This window comes from Cannabis sativa, chromosome 8, assembly GCF_029168945.1.
Source record: "Cannabis sativa cultivar Pink pepper isolate KNU-18-1 chromosome 8, ASM2916894v1, whole genome shotgun sequence".
In the NCBI taxonomy this organism is placed as follows: Eukaryota; Viridiplantae; Streptophyta; class Magnoliopsida; order Rosales; family Cannabaceae; genus Cannabis; species Cannabis sativa.
In genome coordinates, this window is record NC_083608.1 from 17,877,064 (window position 1) to 17,892,587 (window position 15,524).

Here is a 15,524-nt window from a genome sequence, read left to right on the forward strand (position 1 = left end):
ATTTAAAGACTTTTGTCTGATTTCATTCAGTTTTACTATTTCAGTGATTGTTTATGTACTAAACCATGCTCACCAGACTTTGATATCTACCAAATCATGCCCCTTGAACTTTAACATGTACTAAATTATGCCCCCGAACTTTCATTCATGTTAGACTTTTTTTTACTAAAATTGAAAAAAAAAAAAAAATCTATAAATTCAACAATCTCAATAGTTCAGGGGGCATTTTTAACGTCCTTAAAAGTTCAGAGGACATGATTTGATACATGTCAAAGTTCGGGGGCAAAAATCATAATTAGTTTTTTTTATTGGCATTAATTTTTTTGAATGGTTGAATAAATTTAAAAGAAAATTTTGATAAATGTGTTTACACGAAATTTGGTAAAGACAGTTGTGACCTGTGAACATGGAGTTAAATTGAGTTAATACCATCGTACATTACGTATTAACATATTTGAAAACAAATAATTTATAAATATGTTATATGTAAAGTGAAATTTGACAATACATGCTTAAAAATAACATGTGTTGTTTTAATATGCTAGCCAAAAAATAGTAAAACAAATACCCTCCAATTAAGATTAATCCCAACAATACCCTCCCCATTTCAAATTACCACTCTCCCTCTAACTCTCTCTTTTCTCTCTCTCTCTCTCTCGCGTTCTCACGCAACCCAAACGACCAAACGACACCCACCCTCCCCTAACCGGACCACCACCTCAACTCACCGGACCACCAACGACACCCCACCAGGCCGGCTACGAAACCCCACCCGACCCCAACAAAACCACTACCTCCAGACGAAATCGCGACATCGCGAAACATTTGAAGACGACATCGTGAAAGCCCCTTACATATCGTGAAACCCAAACAGACGAACACCAGACCACCGGAGACGATATCGTGAAACCCCAAACTCGCGACACCCCCATATCTAAACCCAGATATGAAACAGTAAAAAAGGTATTTGTCTAAACTTTTTTATTGTTTTGATTAGTTTTTTATTGTTCGTGCTTTATTGTAAAGAAATGTATTTACTTTATTTTAAAAAAAAATTGATTTCGTTTGAATTTCATTGACGCCGATCTGTGTTCTGGTTTTTTGCACAATTTGCGACATGTCGCGACTATGTTCACGACATAGCGCGACATCGTCTTGGAAAAGTCGAGAATTTATTAGAACCGTTTGTTTATCGACATGTTAGCGATTCACTTCGCGATATATAGTGTTGAGTGCGTAGGTTTCATGATTTTATCGACATGTATGTGTTTGGCGACATGTTTGCGATGATAGGCGATTTGGTTAGCGATATATGGCAGTCGTACCTAGGATTCTTGTTTTTTAACGTCCTTTTTGTTGTTAGCGATATATTAGCGACATATTTAGCGATATGAGTAGCAGTAACTAGGATTATGTTCCACGATAATTTGCGACATACTGCAATATCTTTCACGACATATTTCTAACAAATTTGTTGACAATTTTGCAGATGGCTCCTGAACTTAAACTTCAAGTTTCCTCGCATTTCACGGGACGTCTTACCTATCGGGGTACAGATAGGTTTAGATATATCAAGGTCAAGTTTACTGAGATGGATTTGGTTGACACAGTAAAGGCTAGTCTTTTCGGACACTTTTGGGAAGCTGGAGAGTTGACTTTCTCCGGCGCGTCAGTCCACAGCCTCCTCTTACGAAAAATGAAAGTGGACACAAAAAAGGAGGATGAGGTTTGGTTTCATGTAGGGAGAAATGACATGAGATTCGGACGGATAGAGTTTGGACTCATTACTGGCTTACCTATGGGTAGTGCCCCTACAGACGAGGAAATACACGTCAAGTCCAACGACCATCTAGTTCGGACTTATTTTGAAGGGAAGAGTTTTGTTCAGTTGGATTCTCTTATGCTCCAACTTGAGAGGTGCGAAGATAAAGATGATGCCTACAAGCTTGGACTGATCGCTTTCATTGAAGGTGTATTAGTATCAAAGGAGGGCAATGTCCAAGTTTGGCCTGAGATGTTGAAGTTTGTTAACGATCTCGAATTCTTCTTCAAGTATCCGTGGGGCAAGCGCGCTTTTCGTAAGCTGATGGAGACATTAGGAAAGAATATGCAACATTACAAGGATAATGTTGACAAGAAGAAGGGGAAGAAGATTGCTCAGGAGGCAAAGTACACTGTTAGTAACTATGTACCTGCCTTTCAGTACTGGGCATACGAAGCAATTGAGAAGTTGGGGAAGAAGTATGCCCACTGCAACGGGACCAAGTTCCCCAGAATGTTGAGCTGGAAAACACTGGAGGGCCAGCGGAAACAAGATGTGAAGGCAACCGACATTGCACTGTTGTTCAACAGTTGGGTATGTTTCTTTACTGTTCTGTATTTTTTTTTCCTAAAGAGATATGGTTGAATTTATTGAAAATGAACGTTCGCGACATTGTTCGCGACATTATGCGATGTCGCGAAAGAACTTGTTGTTTTGCTTATCGCGACATATGTCGCAACATGTTATCGACATGTCGCGACAATATGCTGCTTCTTGCGATTACCATAATTTTCGACTTCTTTTCACAGTACTACGAGGAGGACCTGGGCGGCTGCTACTGGTGCCTGGTGTTTCGTGATTTTCACTCCGAGGGGTTCTTCTTTCTTGGTCTTTCCTTTGCTCCCTTAGACGTGGTGGAGATGGTGGAGGTAGTTCTAACCTTAAAGAAGGTACCTCTATAGCTTCATCAACTTCCAACTCCGCATCACCATCCTCGTTCAAATCTACTATAGGATCATTGTTGTAAAATGCACCATCAAAATCATTAAACTGGTCAAATCCACTGTCAACCCTATTATCCTCATCTATATTAGTAGGGGCCTGCTCATTCATCCCTACGGTTGGATCTGTTTCTGGGACAAAACTCCCAACAACACTTCTTGGGAGGACAGTTAGTGGAGTAGGCCCCAAAAGCGCATGCCTTTTTGTTGGGTTTTATGCACTAAATAAAACTCATTTCATATAATCAGATTTACTTATTAATAAAGATCAGAAATAACATTTTATGTTGCATGGTTCACATGATTTATTTCATGATTATATGTATATAATGTATGAATTCTTTTTAAGTCCAGAACATATGAGTTGGTTAAAGATTATAGTGTTGTCAGCACAGTGGAATATAATCTTTATTATATGTTCAAAAGTTTATTCCCTGATTTGTCAGAACAGTGGATTTAGACTGACATGGTATAATCAGCGATAGGTATTCTTACACCTTGGAAAAGTGTTATGTCCTTTCCAGGACATTGGCAAAGTTTACCAGTATCGGATGTATGGAGTATACATCGGAAGGGACCGATATTGAACTTTGATTAGATATGTTAAAATTTACCGTAATATCTATTCAATTCAATATCACATGTTGATCCTAGATCACATGATCGAAATCCTGATATGGTTAGGTTCAATTTCAAGAGTGTTACTCGTGTTCTTTGATTTGTTAGTTAAGCCTAGTTTTATATCAGGGTGATACGTACATTTTGGGAACACGGTAATGCAATTGAGTGGGAGCGCTAACATAAATATGGAATCTATAGCTTCTATTTGGCAAATAGAAGTAAAGGATGATTTCCTTCGAGCTTAACCAAACGAAGATAAATGGTGGAGATCTCATTTCACTTAGGTGAAATATCATTTATACAGGGTTAAGTGTTTTAAGGATAAAATACATTGTAGGGTGTTACGGTAATTTAATCCCTGTACAGTGTAAATCATCTATATAGAGGATCATTGATTACATTAGGGTTATAACAATGGATAATTAATGACGTGTCTATATCGTGGAACATATAGAGCGTTTCTATATGACTGAGAGTGCAATTCCAAGTTCTAAGTGTGGATTCAATGAGGAATTAATAAGTTAGGGAATTTACTTGGTAAATTCGGTTCGACTTATTGGAAGCTCGGTTATATAGACCCATGGTCCCCATACTAGTTGAGACCATACTCCTTGTAAGACTCAGTTAATTGATTTTAATTAATCAATTATAATTCTAAAAGTTAGACTATGTCTACTTTATGAATTCTCACAGTTTAAGGATGAAATCGTAAAGAAAAGGGTTTCTAGGTTTAATTATTAATTAAGAGACTTTGTATGTCTAATTAATAATTATTTTAAATGACAATATTATTTAATAATCTATTTTAGTTATTAAATAATTAGTTTTGACATTTAAGTGATTAGAATTGGAAAAATGACATTTTTGGAGAAATTGAAATAAAATTGAGGAAACTGCAAAATCCAAGTGAGGCCCATATCACCCTATGGCCGGCACCTCTTTGTGTGTTTCCAAATTATTATTTTCAATTTTAGTTGCCATGTAATTGCTAATCAAAGCCTAGCAAAAATAGGAAAGTGGTTGATCACACTAAATAAGGCAGTTAATCAATTACACAGTAAAAGAGGAAACTGTTTTATTTGGAAAGTTGTGCTCTCCCTTCTCCTTATATAAAGCAACCTTGTTCTCTTCTCTTGCATGGATGATAAGCCACGAAATTCAAGAGAGAAAAAGAGAGAAAATTTCGAAATCCTTGTGAGATGAGTAGTGCCCACACACATCAAGTGGTATCTCAATCATAGTATGGAAGACTATGGAATTTCTGCATCAAAGAAGGAGAAAAGAAGATCCAGGTTCAGATCTTGGTGATGCTCTGCTACAGAAAGGAATCAAGGGCTAGAGATCTGAACGGAAGGAGTCATAATATTCCGCTGCACCCACTGTAAGGTTTTCTAACTTTATATGTGTTTATTTTCATTGTTTTAGAATTCATATTAGGTTGTTAATCCAACATACTTGTTAGTAAATCTAGATCCTGGTAAAATAATTTCCAACACTTTTAACCTTAGTCACAAACAGTGGCAGCAAGTTCTCCACACTCATTTTTGCCTTCATTCTTAAGAACAATCTTACTTGACTATCTTTCACTAAAACTTCTGGCGGTATCATATTGCATTTCATGTACATATAACACACCTCTATTTTCAGTTCATACACAAGAGGGTCTATAATCCAACTCTTCATACAAAATATCATTCATCTTTTCTAAAGTAGTGTCAACCTCAAACATTAACGTCTTACTTTTTGGATTATTGAATATCCAGTTGAAACCTTCAACTGCCCAAGCCCCATCATATAGTACAACTACAAACACATTTGAATCTGCAAACCAAAATGACCACAAATTATAAAAAACCAAGATGTCGCAAGATATCGCGAACCTATCGCTACATATCGCGAACCAAATCCAAAAAATGTATGTCGACAAACGTCGCTAACGTGTCGAGAAAAATAAAAATATCCACAATATAACACAATAATTCTATGTGTCGCGACATGTCGATACATGTCGTTAAATATCATCCCTAACCTCATGTCAGCTCTTAATCGCTAAATGTCGCTAACCATGTCGAAAAATATTGCTAAAATTGCAAAAAAACCAGTAAAAACGCAGACTTGCTGCATTTCGTGTTTCATTGACAAAGGGTGTCAAAAGGGTACATAAAAATCACGGATATATGTAGATTTATTACTTTCAACATAAATACATCTAAATCAAACAATAATTACTAAAGAAATTACATACCCATTATTGTTTAAAGGAATGATTTTCTTAGAGCTTTGGTTGGGTTTCAAGTTTCCTTTGAGTAAGGCTGCCGAACACTAGCTCCGGTGGTACAATGTGTGTATTCTAGAGAGAGAGAGAGAGAGAGAGAGAGAGAGAGAGAGAGAGAGAGAGAGAGAGAGAGAGAGAGAGAGAGAGAGAGCGAGAGAAAGTGTTATGAATTTTTGTTTTGTATTTATTAAGGGGTAAAATTGTAAGGGAAAAATAGTTTAAGTATATTTTGCATGATGCAAAATATCCTAACATATTTTTAGTGTACCATTTATTTTTAAGCATATATTGTCAAATTTCCCTATGTAAATTGTTTTTTTTTTAATATATAGGGATAATTATATACAATACAATTTTTTATAAAAATATTATATTTTTATATTTAAAGATTTTTTTTATATGTTTATAGTTTTTTTATAGAAACAACATGAAAATAATAAGAAAATTACATAAAAGTAACAGAAAAATAACATTCTAACAACAATAAAAAATAACATACATATAACAAAAAAATCAACAGCAAATTAACAATAATACAACATAAAAAAACTATATTTTTTGTAAATAAAATCATAAAAATTGTAAAAATATTTAAAATTTTATACAACTGTATTTTTGTAATTTTTTATTATTTTAGTGTATTTATAAAATAATCTCATATATATGTGTTATATGTAAATTGTGAGTGCAAAACAGTTCACATAGCGAACTTATGTAAGTTATTTTTTCATGTCCAACGAAATTTTTTCAATATTTATAATTGTTACACATGTGACTTTAATAAAAAAAAAGTGACAAAAATATTTTATTTAACAGTTTTGTTACCGTCAAACCTTTTTAGTTGTTAAGTGTTTGCTAAATTCATTAAGTACCAACTCAAAAATATGAGGATATATTATTGAATCGGGTATTAAATTAAAAAAAAAAAACTAATTTAGTTTTTCTATTCAAATTTACATATTCTTAACTAAAAATAGGATAAATAATAATAATTTAATATGTTGTCCAATAATATATCGCCACGTGTTTCTGAATTGGTATTAACAAATAAAAAGGTATAGTTGCAACAAAATTATAAAACAAGGTATTTTTGTTACTACTTTTTTAATTAGGATTATATGTGTAACAATTGCAAATGTTAAGAAAATTTCGGTGTAAATATTTTTTTCTTTAGTAATTTGCATCATAAATACCTAAGTTTACTATTGATTGTAAATAAAATAATTAAATTTAATTTTTGAGGATAATAATATATAATTTATAATACTATAATTTTAATAAATATCTAACCTTCAAGATTCAAGTTATTAATTAATTTCATGCTATTTCTAATTAATACATATTATTAAAATTTTTATTCAAAAATTAATTTAAATATGTTAATAAAAAATTAACATCTTTCAGTAAATTATGTTTATATTAATAAGACAAAAAATTGATACGGTACTACTGTCAGATTCAAATGGGGCATGGATATTAGATAGAGAATTAAAAAAAAAAATACATGGGCTTCTCTAAAATGGTTAGTGTCTAAAATTACACAGTCAACAGTTTATTAGCAAATGTCCAAAAGTAAGAAGTTTCTTTTTGTATAGAGTTTTTTTTTGAAGGAAAATGGTAACTTTATTAATAAGAAGATTCAGCCACTACAATAGAAAGAAAATCGGGAGGAACATCATCCTCACTAAAAATACGATCTGGATACAAACAAGAGCTACGAGCAAGACAATGTGCAGCTTTGTTTACAGAACGTTTAACAAAATTAATTGAGACTAACGGCAAATCGGCTAAAAGAGAACGACAAACCGCCACCTGAAGGCCAAAAGGAGAAGGTATCTCCACCGTGCTTTGGACTGCCTGGACAACAACCAAAGAATCGGTTTCAAGGTCAACCGGTCCCCAATGTTTCCTCTTTATCCAACTCAAGGCCTCCTTAACCCCTACCAATTCAGCCATAGCCGAATCCACACACCCCACTCGTAAAACTGTGAAGCCTTCAATGAATCGACCCTGAGAATCTCGGGCCACCCCTGCCGCTCCAAATCGACCATCACTTGCAAAGATTGCACCATCGACATTAACCTTAATCTTTCCCATAACTGGTTTCACCCAATGCTCTAAGTCCTCTCTTGAACCCGTAGGACCAAGTAGAGACCCCATTCTCCTTTGTTGAGCATTTCTCCATTGATTAAGGACTACTCTTGCCAAAAGAATAACCTCCGCCGCTGACATTGATTTGTCCCGCCAAACCACCTCATTTCGGGCATACCAAATCGCCCAAAGAACCATGAGCAATTCTTCCTGGGCCGTGGATGAGTGTTGTAGCAGAATGTGGCTAAACCAATCCCAAAAAGACTCCATAGGCGTATGACTCCAATTTAGAACCGAAAGATGCCAACAAGACCGTGCAAAAGAACATTGCACCAACAAATGGTAAATGGTCTCAGGCACCTGGTTACACATAGGACAAGCTTGGTCTAGAGGAATATGTTTGGTGGTAAGTTGAACCTTAGTAGCCAAACAACCAGATAAAGCACGCCACATGAGTTGGTGCACTTTGGGAGGGACCTGAAGCTTCCATGCAATTTTCCATATCTTAATCTCAGACTCACTAGTATTAGTGATCTCTGAATGGTGCAGCAACCGATATGCCTCCCTCACAGTATAGAATCCATAAAGATCCTTATGCCAATACCAAGTATCAATAGGAGTCTCCTGATCAATGTTAGTTCGAATGATGATCTCTTTATCTCGGTCATTGAATATATCTGAAACCACCTCTAAATCCCAAGCCCGTTCTCCTACCACCATAAGATTATTAACCGTCCACGTCTCCATACCAGTAGCTCTAGAAGTAACCCACGGTTGAGACTCATCCGCAAGCCACGGGTCAAATTGAACACTAACATTCGTACCTGGACCAACCCCCCGACGAGCTCCCTCCTTAATCAAAGCTTGCGTTTCAAAAATACTCTTCCATATGAAGCTAGGATTCGGCCCAAGAGAAGCACTCAAAAAAGAACCCTGAGGATAATATCGGGCCTTATATACCCGACTAACAAGAGAATGAGCATTTGTAACTAACCTCCAAGCTTGTTTTCCCAACATGGCTAAGTTGAAATCCCTTAAGTCTCGAAAACCAAGCCCCCCATGATGCTTATGGCGGCACAGCTTCCTCCAACTGACCCAACTTACCCCACGGTTCTGATTGGATCCCGAACTCCACCAATATTTGCTCATCATACCCTCTAGCTTATTACAGGTTTCCACCGGCAACAAGAAAACAGACATAGCATATGTAGGAAGAGCTTGAGCCACTGTTTTAATCAATACCTCTTTTCCGGCTTTTGAGAGCAAGCGACCTTCCCAACTCTGAATTCTCTTCTGCATCTTATCCTTCAAGAAGCCAAGAATAGCATTCTTATTACGACCCATGATACAAGGAAGGCCAAGATACAAACTGTTTTCAGGAGCTTCATTCATTCGAAGAAGATTACACATATCTTGTCTAGAGGCCGAAGTTGTGTTGAGGCTAAAGAAAATAGTAGATTTAGAGTAATTAACACACTGACCTGAGGCTTGTTCAAATAGTTGAAGCAGAAGAAGAACACTACGAGCCTCCCTTTCAATAGCCTTACAATAGATATAGCAATCATCCGCAAACAACATATGAGAAATTATGGGGGCACCATTACACACACGGCAACCATGAAGAGCTCCCCGAGCTTCAAATCTTTTTATGAGAGAAGAAAATCCTTCAGCACACAAAAGAAATAAATAAGGAGAGAGCGGATCTCCCTGTCTAAGACCCCGTCCAGGAACAATTGGCCCCATCTCACGACCCCCATGAGTAATAGTGTACGAAACCGTTGAGACACAATGCAAAATGAGATCAACCACCCGCGCATGAAAGCCCATTTTTAGCATGATATTCTTAAGAAAAAGCCACTCAACACGGTCATACGCTTTACTCATATCAAGCTTAAGAGCCATATAACCTTCCTTTCCAGCTCTTTTCCGCTTGAGATAATGCATTACCTCAAACGAAATCATAATATTATCGGTTATAAGACGCCCGGGAATGAAAGCACTCTGATTCTCTGAAATGACTGCAGGAAGAACATGCTTCAACCGATTAGCAAGAACCTTGGAACACACCTTGTAGAGGACATTACAAAGAGCAATCGGGCGCATATCACCCATTGTAGTGGCATTTTTCTTCTTGGGAATCAACACTAAATTAGTATGATTAAGACCAGAAGGCAGCTTACCAAATAAGAAAAAAGAGCGAACCTGTTTGATGACATCATTACCCACAATTGCCCAGCACTTTTGATAAAAACCCGGAGTCATGCCATCGGGCCCAGGGGATTTATCTGGGTGCATCTGAAATAAAGCCTCTTTCACTTCCTCATCCGTCAAGGGTTGCAAGAGAGAATCATTTGGAAGTGGAGTCACAGTTGCAGAAATCCCATCAAGAACATCATCCATAGTACAACTGGAACTAGTAAACAAATTCTGGAAGTAAGAACACATGACATCAGATAGTCCCGATTCCCAGTCAACCCAGCTTCCATCTTCACATTGGAGTCTATCAATAGCATTCATACGGCGCCGAGAAGAAGCCGTTGCATGGAAAAATTTGCTATTTTTATCCCCATCCTGAAGCCACAATTGTTTCGATCGTTGACGCCAAAATACCTCCTTCTGAGTGAGAACTTCAAAAAGTTCCGTCTCAGCTTCTTTATACCTAGAAATTGCATCAGGATCTCTACCTTGTTTCCACCGCCTCACCTCCTTCTTCCAATATTTTATACGGGAGGCAAAATTACCCGAGTAATCTTTGCCCCAAACCGAAAGAGATTCCCCACACCTTTGTATCTTTTCCTGAATACCCGCTAAAGTGTACTCCTCCCAACACTCCTTTACCACTTGATAACAAAGAGGTTCCCGAAGCCAGCAGTTTTCAAAGCGAAATTTACGACTTCCAGAAACTATGTTATGCCGAACTATATCAAGGAAAATGGGACAATGATCAGAAGAAGATACCTCAAGATTAATAAGTTTAGCCCGTGGGAACAATTGGAGCCACCTTTCTGTCACCAAAGCGCGATCTAAGCGAACCTCTATCCAGTTATCCGTGCCACGACTTTTCTCCCAAGTGAACTGATGTCCCACAATATCTAAGTCAATTAACCCGCACTCCTGAATAGTGTCCCGGAAGCCATCAACTAACCAGTTTGGATAGGGATGTCCCCCTCTTTTGTCCTCTTGAGACAAAACGTTGTTCATATCACCAATTACACACCAAGGAAGAGTGTTTCCACGGGCCAAAGTCCGAAGTTGTTCCCAAGAAGCCCCACGCAAGCTTCTTTTAGACTCCCCATAGAACCCCGTAAGACGCCACTCCCCAACATCACTAGGCCGAACCTCTACATCAACAAAATTGGTAGCATAGTTCAACACTTTGACCTCTTCCTTATTCCTCCAAAGTAAAGCAACTCCCCCGCTCCTACCACATGCATCAACTGCAAACAGACCCTCAAACTTCAACTTAACTCGAACTCGCTCCAACACATCCTTACGACACAAAGTTTCACATAAAAAGATATAATCTGGTTTCCGATGGGCCACAGTATCAAATAGGAATTGTATCGCTCGTGGGTTGCCCATCCCACGACAATTCCAACTTAAAGTACTCATAATGCCCGGTGGGCCTGGACACCAGGACCCACCTCGAACTCGTTTTTTGAGAGTCCATTAACATCCATATCAGCACTATCCTCCGCTTCCATGTCAACATATTCAGGCCCACCAACCCCGTCATGTTGGCGCCTTCTTTTAGATTCAGCAGAAATCCCCCGGCCTCCTAGTCCTCCATGTGGGCCGATAATTCCACCAAGGAAGAGAGAAGGCTGACCTCTCCCACTTGGCGCATGACTTCCAAACACCACCGACTTTCCTCTTTCATTGGCACTAGACTTGGAAACATCATGCTTATTTCCATTAATACTCACATTCTCATTAATAGAAATATTCACCTCATCCACCAAATCTGGGATATCATTAACCATCTTTGACTGCGGATGATTTTCAAATTCCAAACACGGTAACTTACCAGATTGCATGGCTGCCCGTTCGTCCTCCTCCACACTACGCATCGGGGATGCATGGCCAAATTGCTCATCAGCCTCCGTACCCGTACGCAGATACTGAGAACTTAATAAATAGTTTTTCCTTCGTGGTTGCGCACGCATGAAACTCCCATAGGGTTTAACAATCTCACCCTCAGGTGTATCAAATAACTTTGGACAAAAGTTTTCCGAATGACCTATCAAACCACATATAAAGCAAAATGTCGGGGCAAATTCATATTTAAAATTGGCATAAAACCACTCACCACCCGTTTTCTTAAGCTTCATTCGTCGTTTTAATGGGACATCAATGTTCACCGTCACTCTGACACGGAGATAATCCCGCCAAAGACCATTATAGTTCTTAGGATCCGATTCAACAAATGATCCAATGTAGTTAGCAACTGTAGAGACAATCTTTTCCGTCATAAACCCCGTAGAAAGACCGTGAATCTGCACCCACATATCAAGTTGGTTAAGTTTTACAGACTTCGGGTCTCCACCTCGTGGAACTCGACCAAATATCAATGGTAACCGGTTGAATGTCCAAGGACTGCCATTAATAACACGCTTGATATCGATCTCATGATAAAACTGAAATAGGAAAAGATTCGACCCCAACTCCTTGACAAACAATCCTTTACCCGGTTTCCACAATCCAGCCAACGTGTGCTTCATGGCTTCAAAATCCAGCGATCTCGCGTTCAAAAACCTCCCCACCAAACACCAACGATCATCCACCAGAGTGGTCTCTTCAACGTCATCCTCAATCTCGAACCCACACTCTTCCTCATCCTCCAGTTCGATATGACCATACTGATCTTCCATGTCCTCCATGGCCATGCTAGACGAAGCCATTAAAACCAGAAAAATACCCCAGAAACCGAGAGATATCAAGCCCAATACGTACCTCTGAAAATTCTAGAAACGAATAAGACTCGACAAGAGAACCTTCACCCTCTACACCCTGCTCCACCAATGAAAACGCCAATGCACACAGTCGGTTGAACCTGAAAAAACGCAGAAAAAACGCTGCAGAAACAGATGCTATAACCCAATCGGTTGAACCTGTACCAATCGCAGAAGCCGTCCCCGTCAGAACAGAAAAATCCCAGCGCAAGACTCCGCCACCGACGTGAACAATCCGACCCTTCTTGAACCTTTGACAACCGGTGAGGATATAGAAACCGGACGCAATACTCCACCGATGAAGACGCACGACTCGGAAACAGAAAAACAAACCAGACGCAGGAACCTTCGAAAGAGATTTTTTAGAGAGAAACATGGACCATGCCAGCTGGCAAGACGTTTTTTTAAGCTTTAAGAGTATTTTTCTTTTTGTATAGAGTTAGTCACAGGAAAAAATAAATAAATAAATAAAATGTTGAAAAGTAATGTGTTCTCAAAAATAATATTTCTTTTTCTTAAATAAATTTAGTGACAGAAACAGAAAGCATAACTTTTATATAATCACAGATCCACCCAATTTATATAAACTTAATCACACCAAATATAAATTTTAGGAATTTTTACATCTTATTTTTTTTTTTTTTTTTTTTTATATATATATAGCAAGGAATTTTTACATCTTATTTTTATCTAATTGTTAAAAATAATTTGACCAAGTATTAATAACTTTTTTCTTTAATATCTTAAATGCATACATTTTCCTATTTCATCTTTTTCTCGTCTTATGTTAACTTTTAAAATAATTTATAATTACATGACTTATTTTTACATTATTGTTATATTATACTTTATTGCTGTAACATGAAAACATTTCCTTAAGAAAAATGTAACTAAAAAAATTAGTCAAAACATAAGAAAAAATATAATTTTAAGTACTTTTATGTAAACTAGGTGAATGTACGTGTCGAGCCACGTATTGCTAGTTTTATTTAAGATTTTAGTCTTTTTAAGATTTTGAATGTATTTTATTTTAAAGATTACAAATTTTTTGTTTGAAAAAATTAAATATTTATATTTGAAATATTATTTAATAATGTATTAAAAATAATATTAGTGTAATTATAAAATTGTAAATAAATTTATTATTGGAGTGGTAGATTATTCTATTTAGTTCTTTTTTTAACATAGCATTGTAATGTAAGTTTATATCTATAAATATTCTGTAAAGTGTTAATATTATATGAACATCTCCATTTATAAAGCTAAAAAGTGGGTCAATGACAGAAGTGGTATATCTGCAATCACACAAAGATAGAAGTGGTATTTCTGCTTCCTATGCTTATCCAGAGAAAACATTAGATAACGTGTGGTTAACTTTAATATATAAAGATTTTTCTTTTTAAAAAAATAAATAAAAAAAAATATTAATATTCTCCCAAGATAGGTTTGTTAGAGAGATATGTGGCTAAGATGATTTTTTTAATTGAAAAAGAGATTATTAATATTTAAAAGATTGTTTAATTTTTTAGGTTTAATTATTGGGTTTATTTGTTAACGGAAGATTTTTCTTTTTTAAAAAATAAATCAAAAAAAATATTAATATTCTGTTTGTTAGAGAGATATGTGGCTACGATAATTTTTTTAATTTAAAAAGAGATTATTAATATTTAAAAGATTGTTTAATTTTTTGGGTTTAATTATTGGGTTTATCTTTTAATATATAAAGATATTCATTTTTTTTTTGAAATAAATTGAAAATTACTATTTTTTATTACACATTAACCAAATATAACTTCAAAATAATTTTAATTAAAGAATATGTTTTTTTATAATTAAAGTATCAAATAAAACCTCACATAATTTATTAAAATTTAATAGACATGATTTATAAAATTAAATATAAATTAAAGAGTAATAAAATAAAATAAAAAATAAAAAGTAAATATATAATGTAGAGTGATTCTATAATACACCCGTTAAAAAGAATGTACCGATACACCTTCTACTTGTTTCAGCATTTAAAAAAAATGAGTCTGATTTTTTTTTTTCATATTCATGTATGTTATAACAATTTAAGATAATCTACAAAATTTTAAAAAATTCAGAATAATTTACAATATAAAAAGTAATGTTCAAACAACCTATTTTACACGCGTATAAAATAAAATAGTTACGGATGCAACACATTGTTTGAACGTAATTTTCAGCATGTTAAATTTTACCGAATTTCTTAAAATTTTACAGAATGTTTTAAATAACTATAATTTATATAACCATGAGAAAAAAATTAACTAAAAAATTATTTCGGATACTAAAACAAATAATGATGTATAGGTGCATCCATTTTAGGCTAATTAGTAATTTTTCCCCCTGAACTTTGACATGTAATAAATTGTGCCCCTGAACTTTTTTGGCCGTTAGAAATTCCCCCGAACTATTGAGATTGTTAAATTTAAGGACTTTTGTCTAATTTCATTCAATTTTATTATTTGAGTGATTGTTTATGTACTAAACCTGCTCCCCAAACTTTGATATTTACGAAATCATGCCCCTCAAACTTTGATATGTACTAAATCATGCCCCTTGAACTTTCATCCATGTTAAATTTTTTTACTAAAATTAGACAAAAGTCCTTAAATTTAACAATCTCAATAGTTTAGGGGGAATTTTTAACAGCCAAAAAAGTTCAAGGGCACGATTTAGTACATGTCAAAGTTCGGGAAGAAAAATTACTGATTAGCCTCCATTTTAAGGGAGTGAATTTTCCTATAATGTAATTTTCTCAAAATATTTAGGTATTCCAATCCCATTGGCGAAAGGGG